Source organism: Adelges cooleyi, unplaced genomic scaffold (assembly GCF_023614345.1).
Source record: "Adelges cooleyi isolate 19-005CV unplaced genomic scaffold, UGA_ACOO_1.1 ACOO_flye_CR_arks_rails_tigmint_CR_PRNA_376, whole genome shotgun sequence".
NCBI classification, from domain to species: Eukaryota; Metazoa; Arthropoda; class Insecta; order Hemiptera; family Adelgidae; genus Adelges; species Adelges cooleyi.
In genome coordinates, this window is record NW_026096053.1 from 3827287 (window position 1) to 3852391 (window position 25105).

The following is a 25105-nucleotide window of genomic DNA, read 5'->3' on the forward strand; positions in this document are numbered from 1 at the left end:
ATATAAGGTCTTGTACAAGTCCGCGACCGCCTTAAATTATAATTTGAATTACAAATTTCGTTTCCGGTAGGGTGGGGAAGGCACGGCGATCCGTTGACGGCTTTCGAGGGACAACCCGACCGCGTTTTCGCTGTATATATATTTGTTGTGTAATTGTGCCGTCGTTTTGGTTAAAGGCGAGTGGCATTGACAGACATCAGAGAGGGGCTTGGGATACTAAAAACCTTAAAACTTAAAATTAGTGCTTTTCTTCAATTAATACCTACATTTATTGTTTAGTAAGAGATTTGTAAAAATAAAAACGAATGTAGCACTAATTTTAAGTTTTAAGGTTTTTTTAGTATCCCCAGCCCCCCCTCCTGATCTCTGCCAATGGCGGACGGTTAACAAAATAGACATTTTTTGTATACAAACTTACATTGCACTTTCCTTTGAGTACATATAAACTACTGCCGCAGTCGTTCGACAAATCTTATATGTGCTGAATGCTGATATTTTATTGCGTACAACGTTTGTGGAGCGCTCGGCTATTTTTCGGTTGTTTTGGAGTATACTATTAAATTAAATGAAATATTCATAGCATAAATAATAAGCCCTAAGCGGCTGATGAATTACCCGAGAAGCTCCCCCGCCGCGCGGTCCATGCTCGTTTTTGCATAATAATATTGACCCAAACGGGAAAGCGGCTCGACAACAAGGCCAGTTTTACAGACAAAACAATAATAACAAATATAAAACAACGTTTTGCCAAAACTCCGTCGCTGTTTTGGCATTCATAAAATATAGACTCGCCGCAGTGCTCCTTCGTTCGTTTGCCTGTAAGTAGATTCATTTCGAGTCGGTGCCGTTTCCAAAAACAGCGTTAAAACACTATATACATTTTTTAGGTCATTGTTCCACGCCGTGGCCACGATTTGTTAACTTAAGACTTTTAAGGACATGTTAGACATTATTAAACAAGTCCAGCGATTAATGTTAATGTTAAAACCGTGTCGTTTGTTTAATTAGCGAAGATTAACAATTGCAAAGTTTAGATAATAAGTATAGGTACAATAACCACCTGACGATTATGACGAGTTTACCGAGGCATATAGTATATACTACACTTGGGCTATTAAGCACGGATGCTCGCAATAGAGTAACGTTATAATTAGTATTGGCGCAATAATAACAATAATAATTAATAATAATCATAGTAAATATAAACTTCAAGAAAAACGACCTTGATGAAATAATAATATTATGTGCGATTCTTTTCTCGATGGGTCTTATCGATGTGGGTTTTATGCTTAATGAATTGGGTCACTAATGCGTGCGGAAATTATTGTTGTTATTACTTTTTATGTATAATATCACACTATATTAATAATTTGCTCGTTTGGACATAATTATTGCTGATATGGACGGTGGCGGCGGCGGCGTGATTGTTGTATATTATACATATCTACAAAGTATATAATATGCATTTTGGCAACGACATCGGACGCGGTAATCAGGATTAAAAAAATAAAGGAAAAAAAAATGATAAGGGAGTTGGGGAAATAATTATTGGCACAAACGCGGTTGTACCGCATACACATACACATAAACGCCTATTGTTTTTGATCATAATACTTTCACATAATAGACTGTGATGTGTGATTCCGTTATAACAATACAATAACCATGTTTTCGATAACTACATAATACACACATATACATAGGATGGGGTTGGTACATGCCGAAGAGGTATTTTCAGCCAACAAACAACTTACATGCACACGGGCAAACGATAAATCAATCGTACTGGATGCGCCAGAACAGGGGAAAAATATGGAAATTAATTAGTTCTCCGCCAGCGCTCGCAGTCAACGTCCACAAGCCACACCCACCCTCCACACGCCGGTGTTTCATACAATATTAAAACATAAATACTTATAGGTATATTATAGGTATATTATAAATACAATTGTACACAATCGTTCCTAAACGCAATATTATTTGTTCGTTTAAAAGCCAATTACAATGATATATAATATATACCGGGTGTACCTAACCTACCTGTACACCCATCGGCGAGCACCATCTCTCTATCTCTATCTCTCTCTTAGCTTCAAGTCGCCTTTATGGAAATCGGTTAATGAGATTCATCGCCGCCAAATGCGGTTCTGCCAACCCTAGGAGTTTTGCCGAATAATTCGCTCTTACACAACTTTCTCCAATTATATATAAATAGACCAAGGTGACCGTCCGATGACCATAGGAGGCGTCCACGGGGCTTTGTGTGAGAATAGGTACACCCTATTACTGACAGTACAGTAGCGGGTATTGCGTTATGCAAGGCAAGGTGGTTTACGTGGGCCACCCTGTGTATCGTATAGGTATATAGGTACATACAATGCCGCCATTACTTTCTTCGACGCGCGGGACCCTTACATGTGTATCATAATAGAGAGTATATTATTATTCTGAACGATGAAAAAAATACCGTTCGATCGCTGTTAAAAGATCTCATCCTCAAAGCTTAACAACACCCTCGTCCGAAAAGCGTGCGTTTAATCTGGAGATTTGGTCGAACGGCTATTATGTGTATACACTTCAAATTTTTTTTATTTTAATCGGATAAAATGTGGGACGGACGTCGACGACGTTGCCGCTGTTGCATATTATAGTCATGGTTGGGGCCAGCCGGAGGGCAAAACAACAACGGCGGCGCTTGGATCGTCGCCACCGCTCTGTATAAAATATACAGATAAACTATAAATGTACACATTCTATAGGACCACGTCGGAATGATAATAGTACGGCCATTTAGTAAAATAATTATTGGATAAAATAATTTGGGGACAAACACCACTGGCCACGGGGATAGCATGTGTGTTGTAGGCAGGGAGGACTGCATAGAGGGCCCACTGCACATATGGGTCGCACCTGTGTTGTCCGTCAAGTACAGCATGAATATAGAGTATGTGCATATAGCGTACATGATAATAATTAAAAAAGTATAACACTTAAACAGCCTGCCAAACGCGACGATCGATATTATTATTATTATTATGTATATACCTATAACTGCCCTTTGGGCATATTCAATTCGCCATGATAATAATATATAAACTTGTACCGCTATATAATACAAGGTGTACATTGTGTGCAGTAATAATAATATGTGTTTATCACGTGTCGCCGCCGCTATATGTCAAATTAATAACGACCTCGGTTCGCTGCCGGTAATGTGGCCTGGAGAGGAAGGAAACTAGATAGAGACTACTTGGGGTTAAGTTTCTGGTCCGGACATCTCGCCCGAGCACGTCATAATAATAATGATAACGATACTTTTATTGTTATTATACACTGTGCACGCCGCGTTTTATACTATTATTATTATTGGATATACTTACAATGTACCTAAGCAAGCGGTAGTCGATTATCGGCATGAGTAATTTCAAAAAAATCGTGTTACAATATCGTACAACGTCTAGCCTTTCGTCTGTGGTATACCCAGGACAACACGTTATATACATATAATATGGCATGTTAACTGCGGTGTGGCACGCGATTCCGCTAAAACTTCTCTGGGCCGTGCTTAAGCGCCCGAAACTTCGGTTTGCTTTAAATATAAAGGCTAAAGATTCGGACCGAGGGAAAAACGAGGGAAAGTTGAGTGATGTAGGAGTGGAAAATTGATAGCCAAGTCGAGAAACGCAGTACAAATGTTTGTTATAATTCCACTTTTTTTGATACCAATGGACAGACAATTTAATGCGATTAATTTTTTTGATATAAGTTCTTTAAATCTCAAATTTATCTATATAGTGTGATATTTATACATATTTTACAATGAAGACTTTGCAGTAAATCTTGAAAGAAAAATTGAATTCGCTCTCCTAACTAAAACCTAACTCGGTCTGGGCTATACGCGCAATACTTACAAGACAGAGAGAACTTGAGGCGACGACGACAACGCATTGGAGATTTACAGCTGCAACGACAGCGTTGGATTTTATTTAAACGACTTCATTGCAGAGACGTCTAACGGTATAATTTTAAATTAGGCGACCGTACCAGACGTGGCCGAGACGCGTTTACGCAATAATATAGTCTATTTACACGGTCCCCGTCTTATCGCGCACAGGGCCCCATAACGGGTGTTGACGTTAAGACAATCGTATATTACTATTTCAACACACACGTGCGCGGATTTTAGTTGTTTTTTTGGTGACTATAAAAAATAAAAAGTATATATACATAAACATACTATCGACTTGCAGCAGTAGCGCCGCCGACGGTTTCGAAATCTTAAGCCTAAACACCGACACGACCCGGATCAAACAACCACACGCGTTGTTACCAATTCTTTAATATATATTATTATGATGATCAAGCACGATGCACGCATGATGTACTTGTACGGGAAAAATTATTCCCATATTACATTGGTCGCGGTAGAAATTGATTTTTAATCTCGCCGGATAGAAAATTGATTTCCTATTTTCAGTTAATCACTTATAAATAGGTACTGGTCGAAAGCTCGCGTCGGCCATATTAATGTCGGATACTATAATAATGTAAAACACCTCGAAGCGGCAACGGCAAGACTATATCTGTTATATAATATAATACGGTAATAGGCCGGCTCGTCTTCGTACCAACCGGGTGTTTCCATACCTATATTTTTAAACGAGTACATCAAAATCGTACCAAACCGCCGGAAGTTAAGGACCAATTAAAGTACGATGAGAACCAAAAGGGTTTTACACATTCTTACGAGCGTTTTGTTATTTTAGGGTGATTTTTTTTTATTAAAACAAACACAGAAAGGCCAACTAATGTAGTTGTATATCGATATCCGCAATTACAATGGAAAATTATAAAATTAATTTTGAAAATGTCCACTCCTTCCCATGGCCTGGCCTGAACTAAACGCAGAAGCCAGACTGATACGACACTGTTATACATACCTAAGTACATAATAATCATAATTGCATATACATATAGTGGGGTCCGGTCGGGCAGTGCAGGAGAGGTACTTACCCAGCTATAAAATAATAATATGTATGTGTGTATGTGGTGCGTGTGCGTGTAATAAATAGACGTCATAATGAACGGCAAAAACCGGGAGGTCTTGTCACCGCGCGCAAGACCAGTTTTGTGCTTTCTTATAATAATAATAATATTACATAAATTACCGTGGCCGGCAAATGACTTATGGTATACGCACTCGCTTGATTCTCTCGTTGTGTGTTTCCAATGCTAGTAATGTACAATAATATACAGAACGGTTATTATTTTTATTATAATGATACACACGAGCGAAAGAAAGCGTAGGCGTTGGCAAAAAAACAAATAATAAGATGTTCTTGAAATTCAACAAAAAACATTTATATACAGAACTTCTTAAACCCCGTGTGATGTGATATTTAATAACAATAATTTTTATTTTTTAAATTTGTTTATCGTTTCAAAACAAATATAATAATTTTTTTCGATAATATTGTTTATTAGGTGTCCGAGCAGCGCGCGGTGTCCGTGTATAATTATTTTACTAACGAAACTGGTTTTTAAAAAATCGACATATTATTATCCGAATAATAATAGGGTTTTATTTTTTTCTTCTAAGAGCTTATATATTAGTGTCTTTGATGCGGTATACTGTAATAATAATAATACTATATAGGAACACAAGTAACCGACCGAATACTGCCACCATTGCATGTCGATGAGTTGTTGTTTATGACCCCGGCAGCGTACCACTAACCGAAGGAAGAATATTAAAAAAAAAACAAATAATAAAGTCAATACACGTTTTCATTCAAAATCATTTTTAGATGTACTGCATTTCTATCGCGGTTTAGAGATAATATAATGGTAAAGGATAACTGTATAAGATATTGGACAATTTTTCGTTGAAGTCTAATTAAGTTGTACACGACTAAAATGAATATGTAGATTATCAAAGAGGTGTATTATACAAATATATATTGCACCAACATCAGCTGCTAACCCAATACCTACTAATTTGCACCCCGAATCGTAGCCATTTTGGACTGTAAGAGAGTAGCAGTCACTTTGTATATAGGAACATAATATCATGTGAAATTGAATGCTTGAAACAAATTAATATATACCTATAATATATTATAAAAATTTAATAGCGGACGCACAAGGCCAAGCCAGCGCGGGTAGAGTGAACAAAATATTATCTGACCCGGCAAAAAAAAAAATAAAGTGAAATGCCATACTCAGGTACAATAGTGAAATGCCATTAGAAAGGCCGTGTGACGTGGGCGTGCTGTATGCCATATGCTCAGTGTGTGTGTGTGTAGTCTCAAAAATTAAGACAAACCCAGCAGAGGTTATGCTTGTGCGGGAGGGGGTCCTCCTTTTATTATATATATATATAAACAATACTATACATATATAATGTGTGTGTGTGTGTAGAGTCTCGTCCTCTAGCCCGCGTGTACATATACCTATATATATATATCTAATATATACGTGCGTAATTTATTTGTTTCCAAGTAAATTATTTCGGTGTCTTTAAGACTATAAATCTCCCGGAAACCATTGTGCGGGACCCGTCCACGGGTCGCTATATGGCGTCTCAATTACAATACTGTGTATATACCTTGTACCTACGATTACCGCACATAATAATATAACATCATCATCATCAACATCATAAGTACCTGTGGAATATTTATAATATTATAATCCCGTTGATATTCCTAGGCGGCCAGAGTAGAGACGTCACTCGCTTTTGAATATATATGAACATAGGTATACATGTCTTTCGCTTGGCGTTATGACATAATTAAAAACGTTCGGATAGGCCACAATTCGCCTCCACGCTGTATTTTTGTATAATAACAATTATATGCGACGCGCAAAACCGTTCCAAGTATAGGTAGGCCTACTCATAACTGTACACCTTTAATTAATATATCAAACGTCCCACGCGACTGAGCTAGGTAAGTTCAAATCCTTTTAAACTAGTTCAGGCTCTGAATAAAAATGTCAGCAACCAAACGGACACAGCCAGGAACTTCTGGAATTTTTAAAAGGTCTGCACTTCCCTAGCCCCCTTCCCTTCTAATTGTTGTGCCTACGGGGGATAGGAATCGCTTCAAAACGGTATTACCGGGTAATTTTGTGAAAACCGATAAAGGCTGTGTGAACGCGTCCTTTTCGGGTAAACTTCCCCCACGCGTGCACTGCCCCCGGAGCCATTACGGTGGTACTACAACCCGTAAACGATGTCCCTCTGTTTTTTTTTTTTATATGTTTGTGCAAACTTAAATCCGTCGTAACGTTACACGCTTTTTAATAAACGACGATATTGGCGGTAAAAGCGCGCTCCATTGAAACGTTAATGGAAAATTTATTTTCAGTAATAAAGTAGATGCAGGTATGTATATATATATAAAGGGTTCCCCTTCGTTACAACACTATCTACGTGCACGTTGACCATATACCTACGTACAAAAACGTGTATTGAGATTGATCGTTATACTTGTTGTAGACATTACAAATCGACACCGAGGACTTGTGCAACCAGAAATCCTGTGTGTATCCTAAATAATTAGTGTGTATACACATCATATTATACAGCTCGCGAGAGGAATGGACGGATTCCAGACGACGACGCCATGTTTGATAATAACATTGGCCTCCGGACACGACGACCCGATCTCACAGCAACAACAGCTGCCGAAACACACACACACACACACACACACACACACAGTGTCTTAAGCCACGTAGGTATAGGACTACTGTAAAAACATACACACGAGGAATAAAAACCTATTAATCGGTTTCGGATTCGTTATAATACCTAATATATATTGTTACGCACCGAATACTTTGTATCTATACATATGATAGCGCTTGTAGAGTATGAGCCAAACGGATGTGCTCGATTTTGAGTGGTTTTTTTTTTTTTTTTATGGTTACGAGATCAATGCATTTGATTTGTTTTTCGAATAGTCTCTAACTCAGAAAGCATAAGAAAACCAGAAAACATATTATTATAATATATGTAAAACAGCGAGACAGCATAGATAACGCGTAAGGAGTTAATGTCGGAATAGATTTAGCAAAGGCTATTGGAAAATCGAATACCGACTGCCAAAGCGGGAATATTCAAAATTTGTAAGATTCGCCTAAACCTTTCCAATTACTGTTAACGTGAGAAAATTTAGTAGGCAAATTAAAACACACGACTAAGGTCAAATACCACACAGCAATATTTAAACATAGGTACAGTTACAGTAATTGTTAGAGGTATACAATGTATAACGATTAAATTGATAATAATTTTTCAGGAAATAATTATCATTTGTGTTATTATGTGACCAAAAGATGTGTCCGTTTTTTTTCCATAGTCGTGTAAAACTATAGAATTTCAAGACATAAATAATCATCTAACAATCGTTTGTGAAGGACTTTAGTTCCTGGTCGAACGATTTTTACAACAAACGCACTGCGCGGTGCGCGAGTCAGCAACGGGACAGCTCATAAACTCATCAATGCTTTTTTTGTTTTTAATTTTAATTCCTATTTTAAATTATACATATTATATGACGTATATGTATTTAAGTATAGCGTTACAAAAAAAAAAAAAAAAACGAACCAAGGGCGGGCCCGGCAACGGGCGTCAAATAAATCATGCAAGTCGGACGGATAAATTATTTGGTGGTCGAGTCCTGCGGCCATGCCATAGTCGCGGGTCCGGCGCGCGCCCGTGTCTCGTTCACAGATATAATTTGTTTAAAAATATTATTTTGTTTTTCCTCTAATCACTCGGTACCGGTGCTTTTTTTTTAAATTTAACTACACACAACTCGTGTATACAAAAAACTCTCCTTACGCTCGCGGTGGGCGGCATTACGATATTATAAAATGCGGCGTGGAGACGTTTGACGATTGAACGTGATCCCTCGTGGCTCTCCGGACAAAGAGCCAGAACCGTCGTTATAACATGGGCGTAAAACTCCAAAGCACAATATAACTTTATACGCCTAAGTGCGCTCTTAAAAAGGCCGTACGGGTAAGATACGGCGATAAGAAACGGTATAATTTTTGGCGTGACGTCGACGCCGTTTATCAATTAAGTATACATACATATTTTAATGACGTTGTACATACAATCTCGGCGTGTAGCCCAAGATTTGGCGTAGCTAGTTATATTATTGTAATATTTTCTTTTAGCGGTATGTATGTATGTATGTATGTGCGGCCAACAAACGGTAAGGCAGCAAAAATGAATTACGATCCGGAATGCCGGAAAGCGACACGACGGCCGGGAAAGATTAATGGGAAATCCCAGTGTTAAGCATGTTCAACGGCAGGGGGGGGGAGGTTGGAAAAAGCGCGGCCGACTTATACGAAATATAAAGGGGTGGACGGTCGCCGAGGTATATAGTAAGTTGTAATAATTATTTTAAACAGTGAACTCCATTAGCGTCGGCGCCTCTTTCTTTCTCTCTCTCGCTCTCTCCTCTCTCGGTCCGACTGGCAACAGAAATATATAATACAAGCAATGACGACATTTATCATTTGCAAAAATATCTACCACCGGCCTATGTGCGCCGTCTCTTATAGAGCCAAAGAACACAGAAGGCGCGCGGCAAAGGGAGAGGGAGTAAGTAAGTAAGTGAAAAAAAAAAAGAAAACGGGCAATTAAGATCACCAATCTCGCGTCCTATATACCTACGCGTCTTTTAAGTTTTTTTAAACGCTTGCCGACGATAATGTATATATATGCATACTCGTTGTCGACTTATTAAAGGGCCGAGGGTACAAAAAAAAAAATAAAGTGTACATAAAATAGGTGCGTACTTCTTCTTATCGGACCGACGAGGCGAGCAATCGTCGGGGGTAGCAGCGGCAAAATGAAAAAAAAAATTAGGAACTTGAGGCGCGGAGAAAAAAATTAAATCGTTTAAAACGAGACAAAAAAATACATATATATATATATATATATACCGGACTCGCTTCTTTTGTATGCTCGCTATGATTTACCGCACGGTGTTTTATCTGGCCGGCAATAAATCTACTGTACACATATACACTATATACCCACTCCATACTCGCTAAAGAGCGAACCAAGTCGCCGGCAAGGGGGTCGAAGAAAAAGTGCATGCGCGAAACCCCCTTTGCGAGGTGGTGTAAATATGAGTAGTGTGTTGTTTTTTTTATTTTACTTTTTTTCTTGAGTTATATTCGCATATATTAAATTTTTTTTCAACGCGCCTATCGCGTCTCCCGTTGTTGCCGCCAACACAGTACTCAGAGGCTCATTATGTATACACACGAATCCATTACTACCGGCGACCACATTGTACGCGACACGGTTGTCTTATCGCTGGTTCGCCGAGCGTTTATTTAACGTTTTTTCGGCAATAACTTTAGGGACCCAAAGTATAATGTACTCTAAATATACTTTAATCATTGTATATATTATACACACCGTACTGTGTACAGAGTAAAAATATACCTACTTGCGGTTTGGTCGGACAACGCGCGGCTGAATGGTTGTACATTTTTCTCATTTATTAAGACCAAAAAATAGTTGCTACCACATAACCGCATAGTAGGGCGTCCCGTTCTACCCTTTTACTAGAAATGCGTCTGAATGACCAGTGTTGGAAAGATAATTAAAAAAAAAATTAAATCGCAAACAAAATCAGTCAGAATAAGAAATTTGATGAATAATCAATTTACTTATTATTCGATTACACCGAACGACACACAAAGACAGAGCCTGTTTGTAAACACAGTATTAGAAGTATATTATTTGTATTTATTTATAGTAAAAACAATATTTTATTTTACTTTCAAAAAACGATAGTGCGTGAAAATTTAAAGTAGTCAATCTCAATTTTGCCAGACCGATTGCTATGGCAATAGCAATATAATATACCTAATTACAAAAAATTGGCAAGTTCATATTATATTGTGAGATGTGTGTATAGTATAAACGCTCCATTCTACCGGTAGAACGCTTTATATATGTATATAGAATATAATAGCTATAATAATGACCTCACGTATATATTGGCTTCCGCAAGTCAAACAAGGAAATTGGTCGGGGATTACTGCCAGGGTCCGGGCCGGCCTATAATAAAACGAATTATGAGCGATAATTATCACACCTATTTGTGCACTAGAGTATACGATAAAACATTTTTTTCAAAATAGAGAAAAACTATAATGGGCGGTTGGCAGCACTCGGCGCACAGTAAATTCTTTGGAAATTTATAGACTTGCTTCTGTGCTCACCCGGACGTTCGCGGACCTGCCTCCTTCGCGCTGTACAGCCCTCGCCGGTCCACGCTGAGACTTGTATATATGTATATATTTTATACATACACGTGCGTGCCGAACAATTTGGCGTAATCTGGGCACAATACCAGGGGTCCTAAAGTTTAGACCCATACATATATACCTAAGGACTTATATGTAAGGCCGTTGAAAATAAATCAAGCGCACCACGACTTTCGAGTCGCTCACAACTAAATTCCTCGCGGTCAGGAATCCAAGTATAATAATATATATTTTACACAAACATAAACGCGTTTATTTTTAGCAGCCAACGTTTGTGAGAAACTATTTTAATTTTTACCTTACAGCCCGCATTAAGCGACGCCTTGCGCCCAGTCCTTTACTTCCTATACTAAGGTTTTTTTTCTGCGCGCCCACCCTTCGAGTGTGAACATTAAAGTTTTCGTCGTACACACAAGTATACAATACAAGCATAGCGTGTGATATATAGGTAGGTATAGCTGATGTGTACATATTGTTTTCCGTGTGCCACTGCCGCCAACGCCAGAGAGAAATTAAGAGTTGCAAGGCAAATGGTCGGTGGCGGTGGCCGAGGGGCGGATCGTCGGGCAATGCATCAAACCCACACGGGACCGCGGCGGAGAGACTTTTAACTGCGGCCATAAGGCAAAAACCCGCTTTTGGATTTTTTTTCTCATCTAATTGAGACGTTTATATTGTACACGTATACACCCTCACACGATTCGAAAGAAAAAAAATAATAACCAACCGCGTATGGAACCACCACCCTCAAAAGGCAGCAAACGGCACTGTTGTTTTTTTTGTTAAAAATTTACATAATATGATGAGTAGCTGTTTGTCTGCGTTGTTGATTTCACCGTATACCAGAAGCGGATTGGTTAAAAATAAAGGCATAATCGGTCCTAGAAATCGGTAAGGCCTCATAGGGGACATTTTTGAATAATGCAATATTGGAATTTGGTAGAATATTCGATATACATCCGTCCGTTCAAGAGTCTCTCTACTTGAGATAGCAAAATGTACGAGCAAGCCGTTTCTCAAAACAAATGGCCTTGTAGGACGGTGGTCCAGTGATGCTATTCTGTGTAAAATGCGTTTGTCTTGGACGGCGGTCACGTATTATCACTTTATCCGTATCTATATATAAATTTGTATTACAAGTATACACAGCGGTAATAGGTTAATCTGACCACTGAAACCGATGCTATCGCGGAGCGTAACGTTTTTTTTAATAGTTTCGAGTTACTATATATAAATATATACATTGCATACGTCATCACGGGTATTTAGTGTGTATAAACGTTTGAACCAAAAAAAAACATAATGTATGTATAGGTACGCGACTATCCTCCATATGTAAGTCTTTCCGCTTTTATAAGCCCAAAATTATATTAATGATATTATTATTGTTATCATTTCTCTTCGACCCGTCTCGTTAAATGCGATTTTAAGGAACAATAATTACCGAAGACACGACTGCGGACGCTCATCCTATGATACATACATAGGTATAACTGTACCTATATATTGTAAAGCGGGCCCAAAACCGTACAGGCCTATATATAGGTGTATTCTAGACATTTTTTTTATACTGGGCTCGAGCAATTATATTATTATCGTTTTCCCGTCGGCACATAATAATATTATTTTATACATTATTATAATAATAATTAGTAGGTTTTTTTATGCCTTGGATTTTCTTCGTGCCAGAACCAGTGACCGCGTCGTTGTATATACAGTGTATAATAGCTGTTGTTAAGACACTGCTGCGTAAGTCACTTTATATCCGTTTCAATATCAGATTATCTGTACGGGTTTAACGGGTTGACCGAGCCCATCATCGATACTCGCGCGAGATAAGCCTTTAAGGGTACAACGTAGCAGAGATACACTACGGTGGGTTTTGTCGGGACGTCCCAGTGTCAGGGTTGACGGAGGATGGCAAAACATAATAAAAAACAGATAAAAAAAAAAAAGTAATAAACATTATTATTATTTTGATCGTTTTTGACCACAAGCGAATAATAATAATAATAAAAAAAACGTGTGGAAAAAAAATATTTATCGAGCTACCGGAATTTCGGACAAATTTTTATTGCTATTTTTTTTCTTCAAAATTTTTTTCTCATGTTATGCGTTATGGCCAAAACGAGATTTCACGGTACTCGACACCACTGTACGATATCGACCGCTGTGTTTGATTTTGCCGTTCAGTATATAATAAAATATTATATTATTATATGTACATACCAAAATACACGGTCGCCACCGTAAAGAATCGCACTTCCCGCCGGTATTACTATTACTGTTATTATTATTATTGTCAACTGCTTATGGTTTGCGTGCCGGGGTTTCGCCTCCAAGTAGAGGTAGGAATAATATGCACACGTCTACGTGCAAGTATCATGGCGGCGGGTGCAATCCTATTGTATCTATCTACACGACATAGGATATGTATACCTGAGGGTGTCGTCCAGGCCGAAAGGCAAACAAAGGGGGCTGGTGTACGACGAAAAACGAGTTTCACCTTTGGCAACTTTCACTTTATTATTTATTGCCTTATATTATATTTAATTTCATACACCGGCGTCGTTGACAGTAGTTGGCGGCGGCATCATAACACATACAATAATATTAGCTATTTACTGTGCGCTACTAAAAACCGTCCCTGCACACGTCCTTTACCGATCGACCGAGGCGCATTTAGTCCCGTACATCCGCACCGGTAACACCGCGGCCGTCTTGGCCAAAAATCAGACTTGCGATTTTCCATCGACCACCGCCGCCGCCGGTAAGTAAGAACATCATACAGCATCGAGACATTAATAGTTAATGTAAGCATACAGTTGTGTTAGGTCCACCCACGCATCATCGTCTCTCACCCGTTGTGCGGTTTTCCCAAGTATATAATATTATATAGGCCGAACAAGCGTTCTTTTTAGTTTTCTGTATATACGTTTGTGTATATACACATATACATAAACGTGTAAAGAGGGTTTCTTATATTGATTTAAACGGGTCTCCTGGGCATGCTAAATATCCGTCCCCCACCACGACCACCCCCTACCGCTTTCCCACTTTCACCGCGAGCCGTGCCATTTCGGTCCCTCAAAGGGGTAATCAACCACCCCTCACCCCCACCGACGCGCATAGGTCATTCGTGTAAATGCCCGAATAATTTAGGACGTACAAACATTTCGCTTAATACATTTTATTATTATTATTATAACTATAAAACAAAATCCTTGTTAAAAGAAAAAAGGTTTTTTTTTGTTTTTTACCAGCATTTTTAATTTATTGCCTAGTTGTTTTACATTTCCCGTGTACTTTCTGAGTGTATGTATACAACTCAGGCATTATTTTTTTTTTTTAGACTATTCTTATAACGATAATTACTGTTTTAATTTAACGATCAAAAAATGTTTGACGGCGTACTCGCGTGTGACAAATGTATTCGACAAAGTTGAACAATTTACAACTCGCTTTTTAGGTGCAATTTGTACAACTTAATCTGTGTATAATATTAAAAGTGTAATAAAGTAAAAATAGAGAGATATTATCTGAAGAGCACAGGGGAAAAACGGTAGTAGTCACATTATGACATTTTTTTTGTGAAAAAGTTTTTTTCAATATATGCCATTATTATTTTTTATTTATGTCAATAGATTGTTTAAATAAATACATTTTTTATTAAGATAGCATTTAATGTGATTTTTTTTTTGTTCTGTAAGAAGGAGAGGAATTCACGAACTTTGTTTTTGCTATGCTGTAAAATTTTCATAATGTGACTACTACCGTTTTTCCCCTGTGCCCTTCATTTATATAACAGCTATAGTTAAATTATTACCTGTCAACTCAATTTGCAAAACAATGTATGTTTTTCTAGAATGCAACGCCCAACGATTATGACACCTCGTCGACCAGTAAACTTGGCTGAATTGAAAAAAGAGGTTAACATAAGCGCAATACTAATAATGTCGTTGCACCCGGACCGGCCATCTTTCAACTGTCACACGCTGTACATGCTATACTTATGTATATGCTACTTGGCAGAGATCACTGCAATCGATCACTACAACATCCGAACCGTGTCAAGGTAATTTTGTTTACTACGGTTAAATATTATTTTTTAAGCATGACAAACGTCATAAACACTGCGTAACGTACCACGTGAAAGAAAGTTTAAAATTTGACATAACACCAATAAGTATATTATTAAGTTTTTTGTACATCGTCATTAGTGTTTATAGAAATTTATTGCGTTTTACAATAGCTCGAGTTACAAAAATCGATGGAATTTAGAGTGGACGTTTATAAATTTCGATTGAAAATATTTATTTATTTATTTATTTTTGGGTACCTAACACACACGTTTAGGTATGACACGACTGCACGCGACGGTTGTGTAGCTAAATGAACGTCATGAATAATAATAATAATAATGTACCTATATAATATTGTCTATTTGATATTCTATCTCGAGAATTAGCCAATAATTATAATTCAAGGTTAGAAACACGGCGTTATAGGTATTTTCTATTTCGTTGTATATATACTCGAGTAATTTTTAAAACGTATTATTATTTAAAAAATACAATTCATAAAAATATATGACCTCTACGCCGAAAACAGAAAACGTGTTGTCCAGTTCTACCTATAAACCGCTTCGTTGCGACCTATACCGTGGCCAGCTATATTTACAATATATATAATATATATATATATATATATATATATATATATATATATATAAGAATATCTGAACAGTCCTAGGCAACCAATAAATTTTCGTTTGACTCGTTTGTTAAAATCCAATCGGTTTCCTCATAAATTATAATTACTAATTTAAATATTCTATAACTACAAGAGCTGAAGATCAAGATATCAGTTTTAATTTACCTTATATCATTGCGCATATCATATTGATATTATTACATATATCTGTATACATCATAATATCATGCGTGTGCATTTACTGAGTGGTTTCTCATTCAACTGCAACTTTGTTATGTATTATTAACAACCGACCGGAAATTTTTTAACTTTATCATTTTAGTCCATCGATTAACCGAGAGATGATTCGTAGTGTTCGATTTGAATTACAAACTAATATTTTTATTCCCTTACGTTGAATATATTACCTTTACAACCGCCTTACAATATACTGCTGCAGGCTCTCTACACTATATTATACTCCAGAGCGTTTAGCGAGCGCGAGAGAGGTGATTATACCCACTGCCGTTAAACACCAAATGATAGTAGAACTAATAATATTACTATGATGTGCTCGAGACAACTTGTAAGGGAATTCTAACGGATCGTGTTTAAGCATTGGCCGACGTGGGGACAATATATTTTATTCACGGCGGTCGTTGATCGGTTGGAAAAATATGTAAATCTTTTTTAATGTTTTTGAATTATTTAGAGAAAACTAAAATTGAACAGTTACATTTTACAGGCGTAAATAAATGCAATAAAAACGTAATTCCTAAAAAATATTATTGTCATTAAGCTATAGAAATATTTCCAGCGTTTGGAAATATATTTTTTAAACATTTTAAGTCAATATGACCGAAAAACACTACATCTAAATTGGTACATGTACTTGTACATTGAAAACCGCGCGTTATCACCAGATTTCCACAAGTCTCCCGTCTTATATAATGGCCGCTGCTGATTTATCTCCACTGTAAAATAATATACATAAGATATAGCACATTATGTGTGCTTGAGACTGAATTCAACGCGGTCCAGATAAGACACTATATTATGTTTACACACTACGGCCAACGGTCAACGGTCTCCGTCCAAAGTTGTGTTTGTTTTCATAAAACTCTGTTGGTCGTCGTCCGGTCGTTAATTTTGGAAAAGGAATTAGGGGGATGGAGGAGGGTCAGGGAAGGAGAGAGCATCACAGTCTGCATATTTATTCATTCCTGTCTGGACGCGGGAAATATCGAAAAGGCCCATATTGTGTAAAATCCGATTTCCCGAAGAGAGTATAATATATGTATGTGAACGAACGAAGGTGTCCTTCCCCTCCGGCGTGGGTACACATATATTATAATTGAGGTCATTTCCTTCCTTCCTTCCTGTCCTTTGACCGCACTGGACACACACACAAGCGGAAAAAGGTCCTCGGTAGCTATAGGTATATACATTTATATGTATACATAGGTTGTGCAGGGGACATGACGCCGGGTGTTTGATACATGCTCGGATTACAACATTCACCATATAAAACACAAGCGCTTTTCCATCAGGACTTGTTGTGTTGTTACAATATCACAGCTACGGTCCGTCAAACACCGTCGTTCATATAGTAGGTATTATTATGGTGGTATGGACATAGTGCAAAATCGGATGACCAAAATGGCATTTAATATCATACCTAACCTGACCGGCATGAAAAACTTGAGTAGGCTTACAAGACATTGCCCGTCTTGTATTTGTATGTGTAACCACCAGGGAAAGTGGTGCAATAATTATTGCATCGCTCTAATTTAGAAAATTCAACTTTCAAATTGCAACCGTTAAAATATAATACATTTTGTACGTACCTCCAAACTGATATGCAATTGCAGTAACTTTGATTTAAAACGACAAATTATATTGTCCAGGCTGTTCATGATTAGTCTCGGTGTAACGTTAAAACAAAATTAATTAAAATATATTTAGAGTTGAAGATTTGTGAATAATTAATTTGTCCTTGTCATCGTAATTGTCCACGTTCGTTTTGTAAGATAACTATACCAATTCGCTTATGTGTTGTTAAAGAAAAGATGATTTTTCAATTAAAAAGTAAAGCCATAAATGTAATATATTTAACTAGAACGCGCATGCACCGACGAAAAAAAAATACATATGTAGTTGTAATAACTAAATAAATAGTTCAGCTAATACTAAACGTCTTGTTATGACAGCTATTTATTTACTGTTAATCAAACTATGTGTTTTTTCCCCGTGCACTATATTTTATTTTATTATTGCAAGGAAAATACTACTGAACTCTTGCTGATATATTTGATTAAGACATAAATAGCTAGATGAAAAAAAAATTAAATAAATTACTTAATCTTAATCCGTAATACACTGTGTAAAATGTTAGATACCCGGGACATCCGCCGCGCGTGTAATTATTTTAGCTTAGATATTTTCTTGTGTTCCAATGAAATTTAAAAAATAATAATAGGTTTAATGAAAAACAGGTTGAGGTAGTAGGTTGTATAAGACCAAGAGTCTTGTTGTACAATTATTATTGCTATATGTAAGGACATAACGACCTTATATAGGAACATTGCGCTTACAGTGCAATTCCTGTTAAAAAAAAAAAAAAAACACTTGTAAGCATCAGAGAATATGATTATAGCGGTCAAAATAATTAGGTAAACCTGCCAGGAATATTTTGTAATCTCTCAATCCGAGGCTAATTTTCCGAGTTACCGCTTCGGGAGGGTATAATTAAAAACGAAAAAAGCCATTCAACATGTTTCGCGATAATTATATTATTATAGTTAAAAAAAAAAAAATGTTTCACAAATAACAATAATAAATTATGCAACAGCGTATTCTCATTTTTAATAGTTTACCCCCAAACACGGTAATTGCCAATAATCGGTTATCATATATTATATTATAATAGTTCCGTTATATTATTTATGGCCGCGGTCGAACGTCGTCGTTGATAATATATTATAGAAGTAGTTTAGGTGTATACTGCTGATGATATATATAAATACATGTTGTTGTTATTGGCCTTATCTAAAAGATTTGTAAAAGTATAAAAGTTTTTTTTTCAGCCGTTCCGGTGCAGCCGTACAAAGTTTGCGACGTATAATAAATAATACAAATCAATTGTATAATAATCTTCGGCTTTAATTACTATTGTTATTAAATAATATATACCTATATGTTTGTGCGTCGGTTCCATGTTATTTATTTACCCGGCATTAACAACACAAACGGCCATATATTCCGTCGTTTGGTTTTGCACATTAATCGTCCGTTTGACAATATTATTATTTACCACTGGATTATACACAACACGTGTGTCGTTTTATTGCACACCTTCGGGCCAAACCTCTCCACCGGTTAACCGCGGTCATAAACATTATTACCACGGTGACCGTATATTGTTGTACGAGTCGAACGCGGCCAGCGAGTGTTTTTTTCGACAATAATATAATGTGATTGCTGTTAAAATAGCTGTTATTTATGCACGTTTTGTAGATAAGCGCCCCCAAAAATGTGCAAATCCATTCTACACGTTCATATTGTATTTAATTATTTATCAAAAATTATGGATAATAATTATCAAAATAATATTTTTTATTGTGTCTAAGAAAAAAAATAAGTTGCTGAAACAAATCGAGTGAATTTTTGACAAAATTGTGTTTATGCTGTTTGTACCTACATCTTCACAATATGTGAAGAGACGATAAAAGTCTGGTTGTTCAAAAAATCTTATGACCAGCAAGCAAGGACTTTTTTAATTAGTGTAGAAACATTAAAAATGATCAATTTTTTCAACCCCCAAACGTTTGGATATTATTCCCTATGTTGTTTCTCTAATTGGCGATTCAAATATTATACATTTCCTCATACAGCACAAATATAAAAATATTGTAAACATCTTTTTAAAACGTTTTATTTAACATGAAATTAAAAAATAAAATTTGGCCATTTATATAATATATTATTTAAATGTTTCGCATATTTTAAGTACTATTTTGTGAGTAATATTAGCATTGTTATTGAATTACTAATACCTAAAATGATTTATAAGACAAAAAATGATTTATAAAAGTTTGTTTTTTTGTATGTGTTAATATTTAAATGATCATTGTATATATTTTCAAACCACCAACCAACAGCTATACTTGTAATAATAACTATTTAATTTGTAAAACATAATATTGTTAACAAAAAGTTGTCATGTATTAGGTATACAAATATTTCCAACGTAGTTCTTATATTTTAAATACAACGATACAGTTTCTTCATATTTTAATAACATTTCATTAATTTTTTTAAACACACATTTACTCTTCTGTCAGAACAGAATTAGATAAAAAGCATTTAAAAAACTATTAACACATTTTTTGCCAGCATTTTGAAAACATGGTTACGCTAATTCCATAAATCACCTCATGACGTACAACAAGCTTCGATTTCATTGAACGGAAATGACAATTTTTTTTTATTACAATAATATTGCGTTATTATAATTATTATTGTTATTCCGTACCAACAACCAGTTTGCGGCCCATCGTCCATTACACACGAGCCGGGATGTTTTACGAGTGTTTTATAGTTTGCACGCCATTTAAAAAGCCATATAAACGACGGCAAGCTAAAGTGTGTACAATAATAATAAGCAATTAACCGCGAGAGATGGCAAAAGGAAACATATCTATATATACCTATATATATAAAATTTTTTTTTTTTTATATATTTTATAATACACCCAACTGTTAACGATAAATCGCCGTCGCCGTCGTTTAATTATTATGGCGCTCACAGTTTTCATGTATACCTACATAATATTTTACTTTATAGCAAAACTATATTACTTATAGGTACGACGGTTCAACGTGCGAATAGAAACTTGATACTTTAAAAAAAAAAAAAAACACTACCAAGATATTATGATGATTTATTCTCAAAGTCAAAACCGATCACAACATACAAAACGAAAACGGCGCTTTTTACAAATGTTTTTTTAACCTTTATTAGCCGGCAAGCGTGCACGTGTAATAAATATATTATATACATATAAGTTATAACCGTACAGAGGACGGGCGGGGGGTGTATCGTCGATGCCGTGGTTATGGAAACGGATTTATGGCCGAGCTCCAAAAGAGGATTGCGGTACGCTGTGTGTGTGTGTGGAAAACTTGTGTGAAAGCGGCCCATGTGTATACCAGGGCGAACCTCGTGTATGTATGTATGTATATATATTTGTAAATGGAAAAGCAGTATTTTGCTTGTATGTTTGTGTGTGTGTGTATGTGTGTGTAGGGTGCAGGGGTGATCGATAAATCCGGCGATTGTGTGCGTGGGCAATCCACATGATATAATGAATTGGCGTGAACGACCTATATTTGATATATATATATATATATATATAGGACAATTGGCGACGACCGATATAAGAAGCAGCGACGGCAAAAGTTAAGGCGCTAAAACGATGCTGGCCGTTTCATATGATTTTTACATTCGTATATCTTATTATAATAGTTATATGCACCACAGGCCATAGCTAGTCGCATATAATACCTATTATCATCTGAGACCTGAATAATTAATACATTAACAATTTTATAATAATGTTTAGGCGTTGAAAATGAAGTTGAGAGTACCTAAAGAAGGTGCGCTACGTGAAGAAGGCTCTCGTATCCGACCAGCTACTAAATTCTAAAAAGGTAAAACGCAAACAAGTTCTGTCAGTACACGTTGTACAGCTCAGTGTTATTGGAATAATATTAACATTTAATACTGTAGTTTCAGGTTATTAGGCGAGGAAAAAAAACGGATTCGACAGCGTCACTAAACGCTATTCATCATTAAAAAAAAGGTATAGTCAATCGTGTAGTAATGATATTATTCTTCAATAGACTCGCGCGGCAATAAAATAATTTCCTAAAACGTTTTATCGGCAATAATGTTTTAATAATAGTCACTCTATTTTTTAGTATTTTATTTTACCAAAACTGTGGCAGAAAATCAAACATCAATACAACACATATTATACTTACAAATACTACATTATTTAAATAGTATTGCCCTATTTCATTTAATAACGACTTAATAATATACATATATTTGATAATGATCGTTCGTTTAGTGTACACGAATAGATGTTTTACTGGGTTTCTTTTTTTAAAATTTAATGTATAATTTTTACCATCGTACCTACGCATAAATTAACGATGGCCGTTCAGACAAAAACAAAAAAAAAAATTATTAATAAGACGTTCTCAATCGGATTCTGGTTGTGGAAGGTTATGTGTCGTTCATTCATGGACACGTCTTACAATTATTCGAGTGATTGCGCCGAAACGTATGTTTGTTTTGGTATGTGTGTGTGTGTTCAAGTAGAACGGGGACGGTGTGGGTTTTGGAAATAAAATAGCGTTTGTACAACCGTAATAATAATAAAAATAAGTAAACGCCGGTGCCGCCGTCGAATTAACAGCTAATAAAAGTCAAATCGACTACCGGATTTTTATTTTTACGATTACGGTCGTATCCTACGCCGGCGACCAGCAGGTTTATACTTGAATTTATCGTTCTTCTCTTCCTACTCCTTCGCGTCTTCAAGGTGCAGCGGTCGGCCGACCTTAACGCCATCTGTCGGACATCCGTCGCGGGTAACCGCTACATTTGAATCGGGGACAGCTTTTTAGAGTTTTTAATGGTCTGAACTTCCTTAGCCCCCCCCCCTCTAGCTGCGCCAACGGACACGGGAAATTATTGTGCCCCTGACCCGTTTGACCGTACACACAGCACATCACATACAACCAACCTGTTATTATTAATCACAGCGGAAATTTGTTCTTTGTTAAAAATTTGGTCGTTTGCGAAATTTATTAAATTTCTGATCAAATTCAAACAGGAATTCCTAGCACAATTTTTTGCCAAACTAATAAATAATAATATTTAGGTACACCGTGTATAGCTCTGGGCCGTCGCCGTCGCCAACGCCTTGACTATTTGCACACGTTCCTAATATATATATATAATAATATGCACGTTTACTTGTATATAAATAATAATTTATAGATAAACCCCGTACAAAGTATATATCGAGAACGCGTACATTTTAATAGGTGTTTTATTTGATTTTTTTTTTCATTTTTCTCAAACAAGATTTATGCTACCTAAAGCGTTACCTATGTTGTACCACCCAGCCACCGCATAAATTAGTACCTTAGAGCCGATTGTATTATTTAATAATATTTTCATACACGCGTTTAACTAAAACTACTATAATTTTATAGCCATAGGGTTTAGACGAGATTAAAAAAAAATTAATATATAAATTATCGTTACAAATATTTCTAATTTGTGTCGTATCGTATAAAAAGTAGATAGAAAAATAATATTAATTTTGAGTACAAACGAGTCTGTGCGACATAAAACATAATTATCAGAAAAACCGCAAACACGTTGTCTATAACGAGTTTAACGCCAAGTTCGCACCTTTACGACTATTATAGAGGTGATGAAAAATTAGCTATCTTGTATACGTTGTGTATTGTCATTGTAATAGTTATCGACAAACGGGTTCGCGAATCGCATCTGTCCATCTAATAGTCAACAATTGTTTCGCCCTAGTTGTCACTGCTTAATTAGAGGTGTATATCTAGTGAATTAGTGTAGGGCCCATGGCTATTTATTAAACAGCAAATTAGGGACAAACAAATATGCGCTAGTTTTAAAACAATTAGGTACACTTGCTTTCAATGTTTAAAATGCAATATAAATCAGTTACATGTAATTTAAACTTTTTTTTTTTTTTGTGGTATTTTAGATCTTTAAAAGCCTTACAAACTTACACCTACTCCTGTGGTTGACCGATTTAAATTCCAGGAAAGAGACTCGAGTTCTTTGACAATTTTTATGTGATAGCCGATTTTCATTTGAAAAATTCAGATTCTTGTAATTAAATAAATTTTTTTACATAAAAAAAAAAGCAAAAAATCCGTTTCCAGCCAAAGAACTTGTATAGGTATATCATTACGGCATTGAAATCGCACCACTCTAAGTATAGTATAGAAACAGATAAATCGCTTTCAATCCCTGTTAAGATGGTATTATTATTAAAGCACATAACCATTGTTGAGAGAAATTTGCTACAGCCAAAACTGAAGGGGACGATTCCGGGGCAGGCTGTATTATCATTTCGAAAACCCGTGAAAATCGACCTTTTGAACCGCTGTCGCTAATGAAGCCATAAACCGCAAAGGGGGGGGGGGAGGCACGACCAAAAGCCCCTTTTCGATAATTTCCATACACAAAAATATACACTACACGTGACGACATTTGTTTTTTTTTTTTTGTTTCTATCTCAAAATATCGTTTGTTTTTTTTGTTAATATTTTTTTTACTAATACATTATTATATTTCCATTATGCGTATGTCGTGTGTGTGTCGCCCAAAATTTCATTTCTACTATATTATAATAACGTTAATGGAATATGTTGTTTACAGTCGTAGATATATACATAGATCAGTCGGCGTCTGCGGGGGTTCATAAATTATTCTAGTTTTCCCTGGCAGTATTTTTTTTTTTTAACTTTTTTATATTTATTTAATTATTATTTTGTTTTGTTACAGAAAACCCAAACGCCGAGTGTTCACTTTCCGTGCGAACCAAACATAATATACATGCCAACATAATGTTACATATACACAGAGAGCGTCGCCGACAAACATTCTTGGACGATAATAATTATTGTTATTACTATATATGTACACTAATATATTGTAAAATTTAAAATGTTTAATTAAAAAAAAAAAAAAAACATCAGGTATAACATATTTTTTGTGAACGTTCTAATTTTTTTTTTCATGTTCTTTCAATAATTGTGCATTTAAATAATATAACTATTAATATTTCTGTACATCCCGTTAGTGTGTTAAGTACCTACCTATACGGATTTTTTTTTTTTGAAGCAAAAAAAAAAACAAAATAATGAGCAGTAATAAATTGTAAACGTTACATAATTATGTGATATAGATGCTTAGATGTTTTTTCTTCTTTTTCTTTCTCACTCACACACTAATAATATATATGATCATATTATTTAT

At 35.9% G+C, this 25105-nt stretch overlaps 1 protein-coding gene and 2 long non-coding RNA genes across 4 annotated transcripts in view; 1 reads left to right on the top strand and 2 right to left on the bottom strand.

The window, feature by feature from the left end:
- LOC126841001 (uncharacterized) overlaps positions 1 to 25105 on the bottom strand; it is a 143853-nt gene that overhangs the window by 98414 nt on the left and 20334 nt on the right. The window lies entirely within an intron of this gene.
- Positions 1 to 25105, bottom strand: part of LOC126840996 (homeotic protein ultrabithorax-like) — an 86846-nt gene that overhangs the window by 59395 nt on the left and 2346 nt on the right. The gene's annotated exons all lie outside the window — the stretch shown is intronic.
- LOC126841002 (uncharacterized) lies at positions 13989 to 24738 on the top strand. The gene is made up of 3 exons (XR_007686132.1): positions 13989 to 14080; positions 15176 to 15385; positions 24632 to 24738. It is a non-coding gene; the product is annotated as an uncharacterized LOC126841002 (long non-coding RNA).